Source organism: Panthera uncia, chromosome A2 (genome assembly GCF_023721935.1).
Source record: "Panthera uncia isolate 11264 chromosome A2, Puncia_PCG_1.0, whole genome shotgun sequence".
Classification (NCBI taxonomy): domain Eukaryota; kingdom Metazoa; phylum Chordata; class Mammalia; order Carnivora; family Felidae; genus Panthera; species Panthera uncia.
Genome location: NC_064816.1, coordinates 133,984,282 through 134,005,881, shown reverse-complemented (window position 1 = coordinate 134,005,881; position 21,600 = coordinate 133,984,282). Strand labels below are relative to the sequence as shown.

General features: G+C 36.5%; 1 long non-coding RNA gene and 1 pseudogene across 2 annotated transcripts in view; one reads left to right on the top strand and one right to left on the bottom strand.

Moving 5' to 3' along the window:
- Positions 1-21,600, top strand: part of LOC125930095 (uncharacterized) — a 263,475-nt gene that overhangs the window by 161,677 nt on the left and 80,198 nt on the right. The gene's annotated exons all lie outside the window — the stretch shown is intronic.
- On the bottom strand, positions 20,662-21,145 carry LOC125930093 (60S ribosomal protein L23a-like; annotated as a pseudogene).

Below are 21,600 nucleotides of genomic sequence, written 5' to 3'. Positions count from 1 at the left end.
GTTTTGGAATCAAAGTAATGCTGGCTTCATAGAAAGAGTTTGGAAGTTTTCCTTCCGTTTCTATTTTTTGGAACAGCTTCAAGAGAATAGGTGTTAACTCTTCCTTAAATGTTTGGTAGAATTCCCCTGGAAAGCCATCTGGCCCTGGATTCTTGTTTTTTGGCAGATTTTTGGTTACTAATTCTGTTTCCTTACTGGTTATGGGTCTGTTCAAATTTTCTGTTTCTTCCTGTTTCAGTTTTAGTAGTGTATATGTTTCTAGGAATTTGTCCATTTCTTCCAGATTGCCCATTTTATTGGCATATAATTGCTCATAATATTCTCTTACTATTGTTTGTATTTCTGCTGTGTTGGTTGTGATCTCTCCTCTTTCATTCTTCATTTTATTTATTTGGGTCCTTTCCTTTTTCTTTTTGGTCAAACTGGTTAGTGGTTTATCAATTTTGTTAGTTATTTCAAAGAACCAGCTTCCGGTTTCATTGATCTGTTCTACTGTTTTTTTTGGTTTCGATAGCATTAATTTCTGTTCTAATCTTTATTATTTCCTGTCTTCTGCTGGTTTTGGATTTTATTTGTTGTTCCTTTTTCATCTCCTTAGGATGTAAGGTTAGGTTGTGTATCTGAGATGTTTCTTCCTTCTTTAGGAAGGCCTGGATGGCTATATACTTTCCTCTTATAACTGCCTTTGCTGCATCCCAGCGGTTTTGGGTTGTGGTGTTATCATTTTCATTGACTTCCATATACTTTTTAAATTCCTCTTTAACTGCTTGGTTAGCCCATTCATTCTTTAGTAGGATGTTCTTCAGTCTTCAAGTATTTGTTACCTTTCCAAATTTTTTCTTGTGGTTGATTTCGAGTTTCATAGTGTTCTAGTCTGGAAATATGCATGGTATGATCTCAATCTTTTTGTTCTTACTTAGGGCTGATTTGTGTCCCAGTATATAGTCTATTCTGGAGAACATTCCATGTGCATTGGAGAAGAATGTATATTATGCTGCTTTAGGATGAAATTTTCTGAATATATCTGTTAAGTCCATCTGGTCCAGTGTGTCATTCAAAGCCATTGTTTCCTTGTTGATTTTTTGATTAGATGGTCTGTCCATCGCTGTGAGTGGGGTGTTGAAGTCTCCTACTATTATGGTACTACTATCGATGAGTTTATTTATGTTTGTGATTAATTGATTTATATATTTGGGTTCTTTTCATTGGGGGCATAAATATTCATAATTTTTAGATCTTCTTGGTGGATAGATCCCTTGATTATGATATAATGCCCTTCTGCATCTCTTGATACAGTCTTTATTTTAAAGTCTATGGGGCGCCTGGGTGGCGCAGTCGGTTGGGCGTCCGACTTCAGCCAGGTCACGATCTCGCGGTCCGTGAGTTCGAGCCCCGCGTCAGGCTCTGGGCTGATGGCTCGGAGCCTGGAGCCTGTTTCCGATTCTGTGTCTCCCTCTCTCTCTGCCCCTCCCCTGTTCATGCTCTGTCTCTCTCTGTCCCAAAAATAAATTAAAAACGTTGAAAAAAAAAAAGTCTAGATTGTCTGATATAAGTATGGCTACTCCGGCTTTCTTTTGTTGACCATTAGCATGATAGATGGTTCTCCATCCCCTTATTTTCAATCTGAAGGTGTCTTTAGGTCTAAAGTGGGTCTGTTGTAAACAGCATATAGATGGATCTTGTTTTCTTTTCCATTCTGTTACCCTATGTCTTTTGATTGGAGCATTGAGTCCATTGACGTTTAGAGTGAGTACTGAAAGATATGAATTTATTGCCATTATGATGCTTGTAGAGTTGGAGTTTCTGGTGGTGTTCTCTGGTCCTTTCTAATCTTTTGTTGCTTTTGGTATGTATATATATATATATTTTTTTTTTTTCATCTTTTCTCCCCTCAGAGAGTGCCCCTTAACATTTCTTGCAGGGCTGGTTTAGTGGTCACAAACTCCTTAATTTTTGGTTGTCTGGGAAACTTTTTATCTCTCCTTCTATTTTGAAGACAGCTTTGCTGGATAAAGAATTCTTGGCTGGATATTTTTCTGATTCAGCACACTGAATATATCCTGCCACTCCTTTCTGGCCTGGCAAGTTTTTGTGGATAGGTCTGCTGCAAGCCTGATATGTCTTCTCTTGTAGGTTAGCGACTTTTTTTCCCTTGCTGCTTTCATGATTCTTTCCTTGCTTGCGTATTTTGTGAATTTGACTATGATGTGCCTTGTTGATGGTCGGTTTTTGTTGAATCTAATGTAAATCCTCTGTGCTTCCTATATTTTGATGTCTGTGTCTTTCCCAGGTTAGGAAAGTTTTCCGCTATGATTTGCTCACATAACCCTTCTACCCCCATTTCTCTTCCTTTCTCTTCTGGGACCCCTATGATTCTGATGTTGTTTCCTTTTAATGAGTCACTGATTTCTCTAATTCTTAGATTGTGCTCTTTTGCCTTAATCTCCCTCTTTTTCTGCTTCATTATTCTCCATAAGTTTGTCCTCTATGTCGCTGATTCTCTGTTCTGCCTCCTCCATCCTTGCTGTCGCTGCATCTGTCCATGATTGCAGCTCAGTGATAGCATTTTTAATTTCATTCTGGCTATTTTTTATTTCTTTTATCTCTGCAGAAAGGGATTCTAATCTATTTTCGACTCCAGCTAGTATTCTTATTATCATGATTCTAAATTCTGGTTCAGACATCTTGCTTGTATCTGTCTTGGTTAAATCCCTGGCTGTCGTTTCTTTGTGCTCTTTCTTTAGGGGTGAATTCCTTCATTTTGTCATTTTGAAGGGAGAAAAGTAATTAATGAGGTAGAAAATTAAAATTAAAAACATTAAAAGTAAAAAAGTATTAAAAGTAAAAAATTAAAAACACACACACAAATCGAATAAATGATGCAAGATCCTAGGTGTGTTTTGGTCTGGGTGTTGAAAGTGGTTTGACAGATTAGAGAAAAAAAGGGGGGAAAAAGAAAGGAAATTGTTTGAGAATTTGAAAAAATGAATACACTGAAGTAGACTAAAATGAGATGATGGGAGTAAAATAGAATTTGAAAAAATATACACAAAAGTAAAGAATATAGTAGAATATGTTTTAATGGATATTATAAGGATGTATATGTTTGTTGTAATTTATAAGCTAAATGCTTTATACCATTTATAGGAAAAAAAATTCCAAAGGAGTGAATGTTATTCTCACAAAAGTTATTAATAATCAATATTTTGTGAATCAGCTTAATGTATAGCAAAAAATATGAGTAGAGAATCAGCATGGAAAATGAAAATACTGGTGAAGTAAATTCTATTTCCTTTGCATTTCTTAAGGTACATATTTCAAAGCTGAGTCCCCTCACTTAGGCATATACAACTGGATGAGAAACACTACATTTTATGTCCTTCCCCAAATGCATACAAGTCGATATTTTTCTCCAAGCCTATGGATCTGACTTGGGTTAAGCAAGCAAACAAATTCAAAAACACAATAAAACAAAACAAAAAATATCCTTCCTTACTGAAACCTGATCCTGATGCCTTTATAACATCAAAACAAATTTCTTAAAGCCAACATGCCTCCAAATCATCTTTTGATTGAATCTTTTCTCTGTTTTATAGAATTTAATTTAGGATTTTAAGTACTATTTAAATCTGTTGATAATTTAATTCCTTTGAATTTCCCTAAAATGATACGTATGTTGGGATGCTTGGGTGATTCAGTCAGTTAAGCATCCGACTTCTGCTTAGGTCGTGATCTCACAGTTCATGAATTCAAGCCCCATCTTGGGCTCTATGCTGATAGGTTGGAGCCTGCTTCGAATTCTGTGTCTCCCTCTCTCTCTCTCTGCCCTCCGCCACTCACACTGTCTCTCAAAAATAAATAAATCATTAAAAATTTTTAAAAATAAAATAAAATGATATGTATGTTTATGAATACACAGATTCCTACATGCAATAAAAAAATATCATTAGTGCTATATAGTAACCATCCAAAGGAACTAATTAATTCTTTAAATTATAAGAAGGCAAATATTTAGCATGAACTTTACATTAGGAAACTTTCTTTGAGAAGGAATTTAATAGCTTGCATATTCTTCACAATCTAATATTGCTTCTGCTTCAAATCATTTTAAATCTTAAGAAACATGTTTTAAATGATTTAAGTATAGGTATCCAGGAGACATTTCCTCCTCTTATTTCTCTGAGTTTTATCGTTTAATTTCAAAAGTTGTGGATGGTGGAAAAGACATAGTTTTTATCCTTAGGCCCTTGGTCATCTTTTCTCTCATCTCTTAGAGCCACAGCCCTGTGATTTATAAATCTTGACTAACAGAATGGTTTCTGCATGAATCATTATCTTCTGAAAGCTAAGGAATGATATCATAAGGAAAAAAATTACTATATGCACTGTCAGGAAATTAACCATCAGGAAAAGCAGACACTTTTTGACATATTTGGACTCTCAAAAACTGAGGTATTTTAACTCTTACATTTTGTCCTTCTGTTTCCCACATCCAATTTAGATTAGACAGGTTTCCTGACAAAGGTCATGTCAAATTCTCCCCTATTTGGTTTGTAGGAATACAGTGGTTATCACTTTTAAAATGGAAATCTGTTTTGCTGATAATAAAAGTCACATAATAATTTTAACATTTATAGTTGTATAAAGTCAAAAGTGAATTCCTCAGCATAGTTTACATTTAATAAAAATAGTCCCAAAAATACAAGTATTGTAATATTCTTAATAAAGGGTTTCTCTTCAATATATACAGACATAGTGAACTTTGGAAAAAGTAAATTGATATTATTCTTAAATGTCTATGCTGGTTGTTTAAAAGTATTGCAATCTATTGATCGGCTGTTATAATAATTAGAATTGTCGTTCACTCTAATGTTCTTATGTAACATATAGTAAAGATTATATCTCTATATACTACATAGGATTTTGAGTGGTAGTCCAGAGACTAGTACTGTAGTTCAGGTTATTTGATTCAAAGCTTGAAACTCAAAATTTTCTATTTTTTCTTGTGTTTCTTGCCAAATCAAAGGCATTATCATTATACGATGACATTGATGCTTCTGCTCAGGAAAAATAATTGAACCAAGGCTCAAAATGATGTTAGGTAACAAGATTTAGCCTCACATAAATTTTCCCATGATCCTTCTTACCCCTCAGAGAAATGACTACACATGACCATTAACACCAAAAAGTGGGGATAAAGGACCAAAACCCTATTTTTGGAAGATCCTGGCATGATTAGGTTGAGTTATGTCAAAAATAGTTCTGAAACACAGTATATATGACACTAGCTGGAGAGATGGAATTGATAGTATGGGTTGGACCAAACTTTAAAACTGTGGAGAAAATTGGATTGTAGTGGTTATAACCTGCCAGCCGAGTGAGCTAATAAATACATCCGTATAGCTGCTTAGACTGAACTCACTTAAAAGTATTTCTCTAATACCGAGTTCAGCATCAAATCACTTTTGCTGCAAAACTCACTCACGTTCCATAATTCTTCAATTAGTGAAGCCCCTGACTGATTCCAGTTCCTGTAGCAGAAGAATATTCCCAGTGACTGGTATTCCTGACCCTAAATCTCAATTAACCAGTGACTTTGGCACATTTGTCTGACGTTCTAGACCATTCACTGCCTGGATCTCCACTTACACCCTTTACTTGATGATGACTTACTCTTTTCTCACATATGTAGATGGTCTGAATCCTAGACTCAGTTTTGCCCATGTATCACTCATTGTATCCCAGTTTCATTCTTCTTGCCTGTGTCCCCCTCCCAGTCTCATACATGGCTCAAATAAAGATCTCATCTTTTGTTCCCATATTTATATTCCCAAGGTATAACCCAAATCTTTAATTTAACACTCCCCAGGCTGACTCCCAGGCATAATCTCTTGATTACCCATTAGAAAAAATGTCTATTTTTTCTTTTGCCCAGAATTCTTTGTATGCTCCATAATGACTCTGTTGTTGATAAAGTACCTCATTTCCATTTATACTGAATTTCTATTTAAAAAGTATTGTTAAATCTATCATTATCAAAAAAAGACTAAAGCACTCAGTTGTATATGGCATTGTCAGATGCTTTAAGAAAGTAAATTTGACAGCATAGGTTCCTGTCCTTCAGGAAGTTATTTTATGATGTAAAAAGGAGATACAGGCACACATATTTTAAAATAAGATTCTACATTAGTTGAGGGGAGTAATTTGTTATATTTATAGTCTAAGGGCTTTAGTAGGCCCCACCAGAGATGACGGATGATGATTCAGTATCATCCTATTTCAAGGAATTTATTAAATGTATCTATCAATGTTTTTATGAGGACAGTGATTCATAGCAGAGTAATAAAATAGAACTTTGCAATGAGTTCCTAAATCTGCCATACTGTCTATCATTATCCTCACTATGTTTCTCTTCCCCCTTTCTCATGTTTCTCATGTTTGGAAAGTTTATTTCCTCAGTTAGTGGTTGCAGAATTTAAAATATGTGATTAAAAACAGCAATCTTACATATATATATTATATATATATATACATACATATATATAATATACATATTATGGTTTAATATATATAATTATATATTATATTTTATAATTATATATTATAATATACTATGGTTTATATATAAATATATATTCTATATATAATAAAAATATTATATTTTATAATTATATATTATAATATATATATTATGGTTTCTTAGGTGCAAAGGAAAAGACTCATTCAATGTTATAGAGATGTTGGAGGACTAATATGGCTAGAGTTTCCCTAGCTTATCATTCTCCAGCCAATGTCACTGCCAGTAAAGCCAGGACCACAGGGAAGAACATACTTCTTTCCCCTCACCTAAGGCTTATATGGTAAATTAAAGTAACAGGCTGGCCTGAAAAGAATCAAATTAGTTACAGAGTGAGTAAGTCATAGGTTCCATTAATCAACAGGAAACAGATGAAAACTTCTGTTACTGTAACATGAAAAGGTCATCAAATCCTCTCCATAAAAAGTAAGAATAAAACTAGAAAAAAATCTGACAAAAATAACCAAATGTCTTGAAATCAACCAAAGGCAGATAAATTGAGTTTTTATTCTTGACAAACTGCTAGAGCTTCACGTAAGAGTAGCACAAGATTTCAAAGCAGCCATTATAAATATGTGCAAAAGAATTAAAGGCAATTATATTAAAAAAATAAAAATTAACATATAAGGAATTTCAATAGTGAAATAAAAATATAAAAGAAAACCAAACTGAAATTTAGATTTAAAAGTATAATGATTTAAATAGAAGTTTCACAAGATGGGTTTGATAGCAGATCAGATAATATAGGACGAGATAAAAACAGGAGTGGAAAGTAGGTAAACAAATTATCCAATTTAAAGAACAGTTAGAAAAGATTGAAGAAAAATGAAAAAAGTCTCAGAAATCTGTTGGATTCCATGAAGCATATAAATATACCTGTAATTGCAACTCCAGGAGGAGAGAATAAAAAAAAAAAAAAAAAACAGAATAAATATTTAAAGAAATGATGCCTGAAAACATCCTTAATTTGTTGGAAACCATTAATGTACACATTAAACTAGCTCATCACACTCTAAGTTTTATAAACACAAAGACATCCACACATAGTAAGCTACTGAAAGCTAGACACAAAAAGAAAATCTTGAAGGCAGCAATAACAAAATAACTCATCATGTGCAAGGAACAGCCATATGATTAACAGCTGACTTCTCATCAGAAACCATAGAAATCAGAAGGCAGTAAAACGACGTAGGTGAAGTATTCAAAGAAGACAAACTGGTTAAAAAAAAAAAGACAAACTGCTCATGGATTAGTAGTTTCAATAATGGTAATATGGCAATTCCTTTCAAAGAGAAATGAAGATTCAGTTAAGTCCTTATCAAAGTCCCATCCAATTTTTTTAAATAAATTAACAAGCTAAAATCAAAACTTATATGAACACTCAAAGTACTTAAAGCAATTTCGAAAAAGTAGAATAAAGAAAAAGAACTCGTTACCTAACTTCAAAACTTCCTATGAAGCCACAGCCATCAAAACAGAATTGTATTGTTATGAGGGTAAGAATACAGATCATTATAATAGAATAGAGAATCTAGAAATGAACCTACACATTCATGGTCAATTGGATTTTGATGTAGGTGCTAAGCTGATTCAATGGAGAAAGGATTATTTTTTCAACAAAACGTGCTATCACAGATATTCATTGTGAAAAGTGAACTTAGTACATTTCAAGCACCATAATAAATTTTTACTCAAAATGAATCATAGACATTAGTTAAAACTATAAAACTCCTAGAAGGAAACATTGAAGAAAAATTTTTGACCTTGAGTTAGTCAAAGATTTTTTAGATAGGGCACCAAGAACATAGGGTTCCACAGACGACAAAATCAAGGAGTTAGATCTTCCAAAATTTAAAATGTTTGCTATTCTAAAGACTTTATTAAGAAAATAAAAAGGGTGGCTCAGTCAGTTACATGTCCAACTTCGGCTCAGGTCATGATCTCATGGTTCATGAGTTTGAGCCCCCCATTAAGCTGTCAGCACAGAGCCGGCTTCAGATCCTCTTTCCCCTTCTCTCTCTACCCCTCCCCCACTCATTCTCTCTCTCTTTCTCTCTCTCAAAAATACTAAAAATTTTTTTAAAAAGAGACAAGTCAGAGTCTGGGAGAAATTGTTTGCAAATCGCATATTTGATAAAGACTTGTATCTGAAATATATAAAGAGCACATCAATTAATAACAAAAAAGGGGGGCGTGTCTGGGTGGCTCAGTCAGACTCTTGATTTCAGCTCAGGTCATGATCTCATAGTTCCTAGGATCGAGCCCCACGTCAGGCTCTGTGATGACAGTAAGAAGCCTGCTTGGGATTCTCTTTCTCCTTGCTCTCTGTCTCTCCCCTGTGTATGTGCTCTCTCTCTCTCGAAATAAATAAATAAACATTTTTTAATAACAAAAAAAAGAACAATGAAAATCAACAAGGTATTTAAATAGACATTTTATCAAAAAATATACATGAGGTTAATAAGCAAATGAAAATATGTTCAATCTCATTAGTCACTAGGGAAATGACAAAATGACAATGAAGTCAGAATGGGTCTGGCAGCCATTCAAAAAGATTGACAATACCAAGTGTTAGGATGTTGTGATAGGCTGAGTAATGACCTCCGCACCCCTAGAGATGTTCTTGCCTAATCCCCCAAACCTGCAGATATGTTACGTTGTGTGGCAAAAGAGACTTTACAGATATGGACAAGTTAAGGATCTTAAAATGGGAAAATTATCCTGGGTCAAGGTGGGCCCAATATAATCACAAATGTCCTTATAAGAAGGAGGCGGGAGGGTTAGAGTCAAAGAGTAGCGATAACAGAAGGAGAGGTTGGAATGATGTGAGTCCAGGAGCCAAGGAACATGGGCAGCCTGACAAGGAACACATTTTCACCTAGAGCCTACAGAAGGAAGGCAGCTTTGCTGACACCTTGATTTTAGCCTCATAAGACTCATTTCATCTTCTGACCGCCAGAACTGTAAGATAATACGTCACTAAGTATTGGAAAGCCACTAAGTTTATGGTAATTTGCTATGGTAGTAATAGGAAGCTAATATACGTGTGGTAAAACTAATTTGAAATGGGAATTTGTAATTCCCATTTCTAGTTCTTAATGGGAATATAAAATGAGTCATTTTGAGAAAAGTTTGATAGATACAACCCAGAAATTTCACTCTTTATTATCTACCAAAGAGCAGTGGTAACATATGTCCAAGTCTTTGGACCTGTGCACAAATGTTCGGCACTGCATTATTCATTGTGGCCAAAAACTAGGGAAAAATATCCAAACATCCTTCAGTTTGTGAAAGGATAAACACAATACGGTATAATGACTGCAGTATAACCATTATAAAGTGGAATAATAGCAGTGAAGAAGAAACTGACCATATGGCCACAGACTGAACTTCAAAAATTATGTTAAGTAAAAGAAGGCAGACCCCCAAATCTATATGCTGCATGATTCCATTTGCATACAATTTCTAGAAGAGTCAAATCCAAACTCTGTACAAAGAAAAACAACCTTTGCCTGGTAATTGGAGCTGCAATTGATTGTAAACAAGTACAAAGGATCTTCTAAGTGGTGATGAAAGTGTTCTGCAATGTGGCTGTGATTATTGTTGTACAAGTGTATAACCTTACCAAGAATTATCAAACTGTGTATTTACAGTGGGAGAATTGTTTGGTATATAATAGCTCTATAAAGCCATTAAAAGTGAAAAAAAAAGAAACAGAAAAATAGATTGTTAAATTCTTGCTCTAAAATTTTTTAATATAATTTATTGTCAAATTGGTTTCCATACAACACCCAGTGCTCATCCCAACAAGTTCCATCCTCAGTGCCCATCACCCACTTTCCCCTCTCCCCAACCCCCATCAATCCTGTTTGTTCTCTGTATTTAAGAGTCTCTTATGGTTTGCCTCCCTCCCTCTTTGTTTGTAACTATTTTTTCCCCTTCCCTTCTCCCATGATCTTCTGATAAGTTTCTCAAGATCCACATATGAGTGAAAACATATGGTATCTGTCTTTCTCTGACTGACTTATTTCACTTAGCATAATACCCTCCAGTTCCATCCATGTTGCTACATATGGCCAGATTTCATTTTTTCTCATTGCCAAGTAGTATTCCATTGTATATAGAAACCACATCTTCTTTATCCATTCATCACAGATGGCCAACAGACACATGAAGTGATGATCTCGCTCCAAAATTTAAAAAGGAGCTCCTATTCAGAAGAGATTGCATGAGAAAATTCCTAAACCATGTTTTTCTCCTTAATTATGGCTTAGGTTTATTACATTTATTCCTGTATTTACATACTGGTTGTCTGCTTTTCTCATCTTATGAGAAAGTGCTGAACTTCTTGAAAACAAAATAATAGTTAATATTGAATCTATACCACCTTCCCCTCTCCAGGAATCTTCCATATGTCTGGAACACATTTGCTGAACCACTGAGTAAGCAATGCTCCCAGCTCACATACTAGCATCTGTTCTAACTACATAGGGGAAACATCCTTCCTCATGAATTTTCTCAACGTTAACCCTTAGTGTCATTCTAGATTTTAGATACTGTTTTATTGAAGCTTCTGTGAGCACACAAGGAGGAAAGAGTTGGGGCAGGGAGAGTTTATCCTTTTTTTGCAGAAGGAATTCTGTTCCTCCATTTTTCAAAAAGCACATTATCACTCTTAGATTTTCTTCAAAATGTTTCACTTTGTATCATTTTATTCCCCCCCCCCTTTATTGTGTGTGTTTTTTTCTAGCTTTTCTCTTCTAATAATACCCCTTCCTTTGAAAGGAAAGTTACCATATGACCAGGCATTCAAGGTCATAGTTGGAGAATTTTCCCCATCCAGTACTTCCTGCCCTAAATTTATTTCATCAAGATTCCAAATAGAATCATTTAATCTATTCCTTTTTTTTATTATCCATAAAAAAAATCTTGATGGTCACATCTAAATCAGCCATGTGGTAAGTCATATCAATTTTTAAATGATCCGAAGTGAATGAATTGGTTAAAATGAAATTGATGCACGTCAGCATGTATTGGTACTATCAATTGCCATCAAGCAGCTTTTTAAAAAATGACAACTGGGGGTTCCTGGGTGGCTCAGTCGGTTAAGCGTCCGACTCTTGATTTCAGCTCAAGTCATGATCTAATGGTTCTTGAGATCGAGCCCCACATTGGGCTCTGTGCTGACAGCACAGAGCCTGCTTCAGATTCTGTCTCTCAGTCCTCTCTTTCTGCCTCTCCCCATGCTGGCTGGCTCTCCCTCTGTCTCAAAATAAATAAATAAACATTACAGTAAAATAAAACAGAATAGAATAGAATAAAATAAAATAAAATAAAATAAAATAAAAAATAAAAAAATGACAACTGTCCAGTCCTGCAAGCGATATATTTGGGGATGCTAGATATTCAGTCTTTTTCTTTTTTTAAGCTTTTATTTAAGATCCTGTTAGTTAACATACAGGGTGACATTAGTTTCAGGTGTACAATATAGTGATTCAGCACTTCCATACAACACCCAATGCCCATCACAGCAAGTGCCCTCCTTAATCCCCATCATCCCATTTCACCCATCCCCACCCACCTCCTCTCTGGTAACCATCAGTTGATTTTCTGTAGTTAAGTATTCAGTCTTTTTCGATCAGCATGATTCAGTGTGCTCCAACCTCCTGGTAAGTAGTGTGCAAGATTCAGGAGACTCAAAATTGGAAGAAAAAGTCCCCCAACTTTGGAGAAGCTCTCATTCAACTAGAAACAGACATGGTAAAACTAATTTGCTTTACAGTGTGATCAGAGCTGTAATGTGGTATAAACAAATGCTGGAACAATTTAGAGATGATGGAATATGTTTTCCTTGTTTCTTCTACTGATCCGCCTCAAAACTCCACCAATTTTAACCAAAATTTTTTCATGCTTTCTTTGAAACTGAGCAGAAATCAAGAGAAGGATTATCATAAATGTACCCCAGCAGGAAGCTGTTTATGTTTATGGCAGTAGCAGCTGTATATCCTTATTTTATCTGTATCTGTATTTGTCTATATCTATCTATAGGTAAATATTTTTTATCATACCTCAAACAATATCAACATTTATGTTATTTATTTATGTTCACATAACATATATTATTATATATATATATACATACATATACACACATAATATATCCTTATAATACATAGTATGGTACATATGAATATAGTACATATACATCCTCAGGTTCTATAATGTGAAAATATCTGAAAAAGAATGGCTGGGCTCAAATCACTCAGATTGGTGTCAGTTTTTTCATTAAGAGAGACTATTCAGGAACTATTGGATAAAAAAAGTGATTGAATGCAAGTATCTACTTTTATTTCCTCCTAATCCCATGGAAACAATAATAAAGGGACTTTTAGCAGGTATATACTCACAAAGATGTGAAGAACAGAAGAAAAAGGAACAGCAACAAAATTTTGGAAGGCCTAGAGAAGTTGAATAAGTAGATTTAGCAAACTCTTCAAAAATGAATTTTAGGGGCGCCTGGGTGGCTCAGTCGGTTGAGTGACCGACTTCGGCTCAGGTCATGATCTCATGGTTTGTGGGTTCAAGCCCCGCATCGGGCTCTGTGCTGACAGCTTGGAGCCTGGAGCCTGCTTCCGATTCTGTGTCTCCCTCTCTCTCTCTGCCCCTCCCCCACTCATGCTCTGTCTCTCTGTCTCAGAAATAAACATTAAAAAAAATTTTTAAAAATGAATTCTAAACTGGCTATAAGGAGAGCCAAGAACAATCTTTGAATCCTTTAAAGTTTTAGGAATTAGTGATACCATCCTCTGAAAGTGGAAAATGGTTAGGAGTCTATGTGAGTAATACATAGGTCCTCACATCCGTCATCTCCAGCAAAGTAAATAAATAAGCAAATAAATAGTTGAATTTTATTTTCAAATATAGGCTCTTTAGACTGCCAAACATGAGAAAAAATAACAGCTATACTTGCATAGAACTTACTGTGTTCCCGGTATTTTGTAAGCATTTACATTTATTGACTCATTTCAACCTTACCCCAGCCCTATGATAAACATGTAATTATCCCCCAAATTACTCATGCAAACAGATAGAACCAAAAAGAGGAGTAATAGGTGACTGTCAACATACTGGGATGCTGAGACAAATGTCCCCTCCCATCCAACCCCCTTTCCTCTCTAAGACTCAATAATGCAGCAAAAGCTCCACTCTCTAGACAGGAGATGGAAAGACTCTTCTCTGAGGATCCTGATACAGTCGGTGGGAAAAACTTAAGAGCTATTGAAATCAGGGTTTTCCCAACTACGTGGTCCAGCCAGTTGCCTGCAGTAAAACCCGCTGTTTCCCACCATAAACTCAGGGTCTCCAATCAACTCCTTAGTACCCTATCAGTAAATATAAACAAATAGATGAGGATTATCAGGCATGAGGAAAACTGCTGAAATGAAAGTTTGAGAAGCAAATAAGCAAATTTTTTTAAAAAATGATTTTAAAAATCAATTAGAGAATAAAGGTCTTGCAGATATAAGGAGACAAAATAATCCCCGCAACTCATTTATTACCTATCCATCAATAGGTAATAAAAGATATTTTAATCATGAAACGATAATACTATTTTAAGAAGTAATACTCAGACAAATAAAGAGGCATTTTAAATGTATCTATATATTTTTTAAATAAAAACTCAATAGAAAGGTTGGGATATAAAAATGTAGGAAATCCAACTTAAGGGTACATGACAACTAAATAAAACCTGGATGGGATCCTGGGACATGAAAAGGGCATTAAGTAAAAACTAAGGAAGTCTGAATAAAGTATGGACTTTAGTTAACAATAATGCACCAATATTGGCTTATTATTATAACAAATGCACCATACTAATATAAAATATTTATAATAGTGGAATATGGAATATATGGGGTATACTGGAAAAAAATAGGAAATCTTTTAAGAAATGATGCTAACAAATAATACTATGAACTGTAAGAACAGAGATAAGAAAATCTGACAACCAGTTCAGAAAGTCAAACATTTATATAATAGGAAGACCCAAGAGAGAACAAGATTGAAAAGGAAATAAATTAGAAATGAAATAATTCAAACAAATTTCCAGCTATGTGGTCCATGTAACTTTTCAGACTGTTAGAGCCCACTAGTTGAGCTATATGGATGAAAACAGACCCACACCGAAACATATAATTTGAAAATTTCGGAGAACTTCAGACAAAGATAAGAGCTAAGCTTTTGAAAAGGAAGATGAATCCTTTGAGTCCAGTAATGGACTGGGAATCAGAATATCTTGAAACTTCTCGGCATCAACCTCAGAAGCTAGAAGGCACCAAAGCATGCTCAGGATAGAATAAAGATATTTTCAGGAAAGCAAATTTCAGAAAATTTACCTCCTGTGAATTCTATCTCAGGATGCTCCTGAAATGTGCCCTACCAAAATGAGAGAGTGAACAAGTACAGAGAAAAGAATGCAATGTGGAGAATAGGAGAGCCAATAGGAGACATGAAGAGGGGTCTGGTATAAGAAAGGTGCACTGAACACAGGGGCACCCAGTCTCATTTGGAGCATGTCAGAAGGTTCCTGAAGTGATGTCTTCAGGAAGATAAAATTGACAGAATACCTGACACTGAATGCATTTAGAGCAGAGTGAGACATTTGCTGAGGAGATTGGGGTTGAAACAGGGAAAAGTCCCTAGAAATCCGAACAAAGAGTTAGTAACAGAACATAATACACCATAAATACCGGGGAACAAAAGATGTGCAGGAAAGACAAAAATGATCATGGCTTACCAAATGGCTTTAAGGAAATTGTATTTGCATTGTTATGCTCATATAAACACAAAATATGTATCTAAAATTAAAATTAAACCGAGGAATGTCTACCATTAGGAGGTAAGGGCAAGGAAAGCAAAGACAGTTAAAACCTTCTTTCTTTTCCAAGACAGAAGTTAATGAGCCCAGCCTAAAACTAAAACACCACGAAATGACAAAGCAAGCATGTTATTTAGGAACGTGGAGCTAAACACCAAAATAATTACTTAAATTGGTGAAGGAGAGATAGGTGTTTTGGGGTAGGGGGATTCTGTTGTTATTTTTAATAAAACGTTTTTTTTTTTATAAAACTTGCAAAGTATTTGACCCTTAACCTATGTCTTTGTGTAACTATGACAAAAATAATAATTTAACAAAAAACAAAAAAAAGAAGCTCTGTGATATCCATGCTGTTCATTTGTCATTTGATTTATTCTTGATATTGCCTATTCTTTCTAATGAGAGGAAAAGCCTACTGATTTTTTTTTTCTTCATCATTCTTAACTAGCTTAAAGGGATTATTGAATTTTAGGAACTTGAAGTATGGTGCTAGCTATAATAGAGATTTAAAATTCATTCCTAAACAGTTATATATATGTGGGAAGATTTCAAGTGACAGATATTAATAATCCAACAACCTGCAGGAGAAAAAAAGTACCAAGATTTTGATGTCCCCAAGAGATGCTGAAGGTCACAAACTAACTATATAAATATCTAGTGTACTGATGCTTTGATACCAAAACTCTACCTCTTAAAATCTTTTACTTCTGGAAGCTATCTGGGGGTCAGGGGAGGAGGGACACATACAGTAGGAGAAGATAATGAGAGAATGAAAAAGAGCAGTCAACCTAAAAATCCACAAGGAACCCAATGAAGACAGTACCTTCACTATTTATGGTCACTTGTTGGGCTAGGAAACATTTAATTTGTATTCAGAATGATTTGTTTATCCTGAAATCAAGCTGCAAAAATTCCTTACCTATCCAAAGCCTCAAGTATATGTCATAAAACCAATCAATTTACGGCAAAGGGATGGTAGTAAGTTTAGACAAAGAAAGTCGAAGATGACTTCCAGAATTCTTGCAGCAAAGTCACTGAGTGCTCTAGCCTGAGTGTGTCCGCCAAATTCACTTGCTTTAATCCTAACACCCAGTGTGATGGAGGTAGGAGGTCGGGCTTTTGGGAGGTGATTAGGTGATGATGTGGAGCCCTCATGAATGGGAGTAGTGCCCCCAGACGTCCCCCAGAGATCCTGTCCCTTTCTGCCATGTGAGGTTACAGTGAAAAGACTGCTCCCCGGAAGAGGGTCCTCACCCGATCGTGCAGGCATGTTTATCTTAGACTTTCAGCTTCAGAGCTGTGAGAACAAATTTTTGTTGTTTGTAAGCCAACCAAGCTATGGTTTTCTGTTATAGCAGCCCAGTTGGACTAAGATACTGGGACTTTATATCAGTGGAGAGATTATTCAGTGCACTGAAAAATAATTAAAGGCAGGTGGGACTCTGGCCTTACCTAAAAAGCCATTATAAGTATCAAGAATACCTTAAGAACATGATCTTGCAATACACTGATATGTGCACTACAAAATGTCACTATTCTCTCTCATTTGTAATCTGACACCGATACATGAGCAAGAGAGTGAAAGGGCATCTCAGGTAAACCATTGAATAACACATATTATTGATGGTGTTGTATTTATATTGTGTGTGATCAGAATACAGCATTTCAGGGAGGAGAAAAATAAGCACTAAAACATTGCCATACATACCTTTTGATCCAACAGGTTCATCACTAGGAATCTTTTCCCCCCCAATCCCGCCTATGTACAAAGATTTTCAGAAGGATGTACACTGCAGTATTTTATATATGAGTGGAAATAGGGAACCATTTAAAATGCCAAATGGTACATCTGAGTTATGGAATATTAAAAATCCATCTAAATATACACACACAATCTTGAATGTATATATGGTAATACAACCATATTTTTTAATGAAACAATTTTTAAATGTTACTGTGATCCCATTTATATTTTTAAAAGATATGCATGTATGTACAATATGTATTCAATGCATAGAATGGGCCCTAGAAGAATAAACACACCTTGTTGGTAGTGATTACATCTGGGAGGATTATTTGAAAAGGACCATATGGAGTAGTGTGGTTAAGGGAACAGTAGCCCCTCCTTATCTGCAAGGAACACGTTTCAAGACACCCAGTGGGTGACTGTAACTATAAGTAGTATCAAACCCTGTATATGTTTCTTCCTATAGGTACACACCTGTGATAAAGTTTAATTTATATATTAGGCACAGTAAGACATTAACAGCAGTAAGCAATAATAAAATAGAACAATTATGCCCATATACTCTAATAGCAGTTATGTGAATGTTGTCTCTCTCTCAAAATACCTTATCGCGCTGCACTCACTCTTCTTATTGTGATGTGACGATACAACGCCTATGTGATGAGATACTAGTTGGTGAATGACACAGCATTAGGCTACCACTGATCATCTGACCATATGTCAGCAGGAGGATCATCTGCTTCTGGATGGCAGTTGACTGTGGGTAACTGAAACTGTGGATACGGGGGGACTGCTGTATAGATTGTGGTGTAGACCTCCTAAATTTGGATCTTGACCACTTAGTGTATGTCCTCTCTAGATCCTTCAGTTTCCTCATCTGTAAAGTGTATGAATGCATGTGAATATTGCTTAGAATAGAGTTGGCACTTAATAAATATTACATAAGTTAGCAATCATGAAACAAATGTTCATCATTATAATTAAGAGTTTTAGTTTTTAGTCTGTAACTGCTGTTTTGTTTAACTCTTGTGCAATACACCAATGCATTTTTTTTTATTTTTTAATGTTCATCCATCTTTGAGAGAGAGAGAGAGAGAGAGATGTGAGTCAGGAGGGTCAGAGAGAGAGGGAGACACAGAATCTGAAGCAAGCTCCAGGCTCTGAGGTGTCAGTACAGAGCCCAACATGGGGCTTGAACTCACAAACCACGAGGTCATGGCCTGAGCTGAAGTCAGACGCCCTACCGACTCAGCCACCCAGGTGCCCCTATTTTATGATCTAAAATAAGGAAGACCAAATCCAGAAAATTTAATGTTATTGCTGTAGTGGTGATAAAACTGTATAAAGACGTTAGAGCGTTCAGTTCCAAGACCTCCTGCTCCTTCACTGCTAAATGAACTAGACTACTCAGAGTAAACAATTACCCCTCTACTATCAAGGGCAAAGAATAACAGCTCTTTCTCTTTAACGAATCCTACGGTGCTGTGTACCCAGCGGGTGTGCACTAAATGTTTGCGGGTAATGATAATGGTGAGGATGCTGACAGCTGTGACAGACTATAAAACTTAATTTAAAAGCCATCAAGAAAATGTAACACAAAATACATTCCTGAATTTTGTCTGTATGGGAAACAAATTCGGTTTGATTATTAATAAAGTAATTTAGTGTACATGGTACTATTGATTATTTTGGTAGCATCCTGAGTCTTGCTCATTAGCATGACCTAATTATTATTTCAAAAGAGTCAAAGAGCATAGCAAGGTCCATTTCTATCATTTTAGTATTAAAACTTGGTTTCCTGTAAGGACTTTATAAATTAAATGCACAAAATGGATGTTAGCAACTAAATTATCTTTAATCCCTGCAGCAAGATTTGCAGTAGTATGACTGTTTTCTGTTTCCTTAAATTGCAATGTTACTTTGTTTCTACAATGACATACTCCTCTTCTATGTGTTTAAGTAGCTCATGCATGGAAAGAATTACTTTATTGGAAAGATGATGATGTGTGTCCATTCTAGCTCCATCCCAGTTTCGGGGGGGTGAGGCTCTAACCATTTATTAATAGGTGGCACACTGCCTCTCTTCTGCAATCACTGAAGCATCAGCCAGGCAGTATATCAATGGCATTTACCCCGCCAATCAGCAGATCTGAAACTAATCTTTACTAATGGATCTCTATCTCCTTGAGGCTGATATGATGGTGACTTGAGTGATTGGAAGAGATTCTACAGGGCAGATGCACTGCAAGGAACAAGAGCCAGGACTACGGGGCATAGGTGACCTCCTATGGTGGTGGGAGATTCTATAATCCCCTCCATGGCTATAACCATTGGCATCCTGCCAGGAAAGAAAAGCTACACTAGTTATCTGAACAGAGAGATTTAATACAAATAATTGTGAACTAGTAACAGGATATTAAGTACCTACAGAGGCAAGGAGAACTCTCAAGATTACAGGAATAACCGATATAGGGAGTAGCTACCACAATACCCAGGAAGGAAATAACTGAGAAGAGAGCCCTATCCATGGTGGAGAATTTGACCTCATTGGAAACGGTGCCCATGTGGCCCACTAGATGGCAGAGAATTTTGCTGAACGGCCTCAGCATGGCCTGGCACCCAGGGTTCCACTCAACAATAAGCTGCCACTGGAGCTTTAATTAGCCTCTTTGGAAAGTCAGCCAGGGTACCAGCAAGGACTGAAAACTTGCATGGAAGCCACTTACCGGGGTGATGGAGAGTTTTGCAAAAAATCCACCCTCTGGGCACAAAAAAGTGCCCATGAAGCTTTCCAATAGGAAAGCCAAGCACGGAGTGCCTTCCTACCTCGCTGGATGGCCACTGACTGGAGTGGTGGGAAGATTCACTGGGGAGGTGACTGCCACTTGCAGCTGCACACTGAAAGACACAGAAAAAACAAGCAGACAAAACCAAAAACACACCATATCCAGGACAAGAAGCACCCTGCCTCCTCATTGTTCCTCCAGGGCTCTCTATTTGCAACGCCAATAGTGCACTTGCTGGCAAAGAAGTATTTGCAAGTTTGAGTTTCAGTACCACAAAGCAGGGTGGACAAGGGTGGGCTTGGGGCTCAGAGGCAATACTTTAACAACTGGGGCAGTAGCCAAGCCTGGAATATTGAAACTTGGTTTTATTAAAGGACGTTATAGAAACAGCCTCCCTATTTTCTTGACCATTTATTCATTTATTTATTAACTCAATCAAGAAATATTGATTGATCACTTACCATATGACAGGTACTATCTTACGGACCAAAGATAGAGCCATAAATGAACAATGCGGTTCCTGGACTTGATCTCTGATGGCTGGTCTTCTCTCTAGGTTTTTTTTATTTGTTTAGTTGTGGGGGTTTTTTGTTTTTGTTTCGTGGGTTTTTTTGGTTTTGTTTTTTGTTTTTGGGGTTTTTTTGGTGAAAAAATGTATATTTAGATTTAGCCAGCTGGGCTTAGTTTAGATGATTCCAATTTTGCTGGCAACATCCAAAGCATCATAGTCGGGAGCCAGTTGAACATAAGCTTTCTTTTCTCTATCATGCCTGGTCAGGAAGTTGACCTTGGCCACGTCAGTATTGTAGAGCTTCTTCACATCCTGTTTGATCTGGGGCTTGTTGGCCTTGGCATCTACAGTGAACACAAGTGTGTTGTTGTCATCTATTTTCTTCCTGGTTGATTCAGTTGTCAGGGGGAACTTGATGATGGCATAGTGGTCAAGCTTGTTTCTCCTGGGGTGCTCTTTGAGGATATTTGTGCTGCCTATGGAGAACTAGTGTCCAGGACTGCCAGAATGTAGGTGACCTGTGGATCTTCATTTTTTATAACTGAATGCCTTTCAGCACCCCTTTCTTGGCCTTCGAAGCCTTTGCTTTGGCTTTGGCTTTGGGAGGGGTAGGGGCTTCCTTATTTGTCTTCAGTGCCATCTTCATGAAAGGGCTCCCTAGGGTTCCTAATTCTACCCCCAATTGGCTCAATATTCCTGTTGGCGTCTTGATCAGTCCCTTCCCCCTGGCTTTGCCCTGCTTTGTTCCCAAGATGCTTCTCAGCCCTTGATGGCTACCCCCCCCCCAAAAAAAAAAAACCCAAATAACACAGTATTAAAAACTATACTTCCTTCATTATTTAGTCAAATATGTTTATGTAAGAAACTAGAAATATGGTCAGGGTGCCTAGGTGGCTTAGTCATTTAAGCATCAGACTCTTGATTTTGGCTCAGGTCATGATCTCACAGTTCGTGAGATTAAGCTCCCAGTTGGGCTCTGTGCTGAGCATGGAGCCTACTTAAGATATTCTCTCTCTCTCTCTCTCTCTCTCTCTCTCTCTCTCTCTCTCTCTCCCCCTCTCCCTCTCCCTCTCCCTCTCCCTCTCCCTCTCCCTCTCCCTC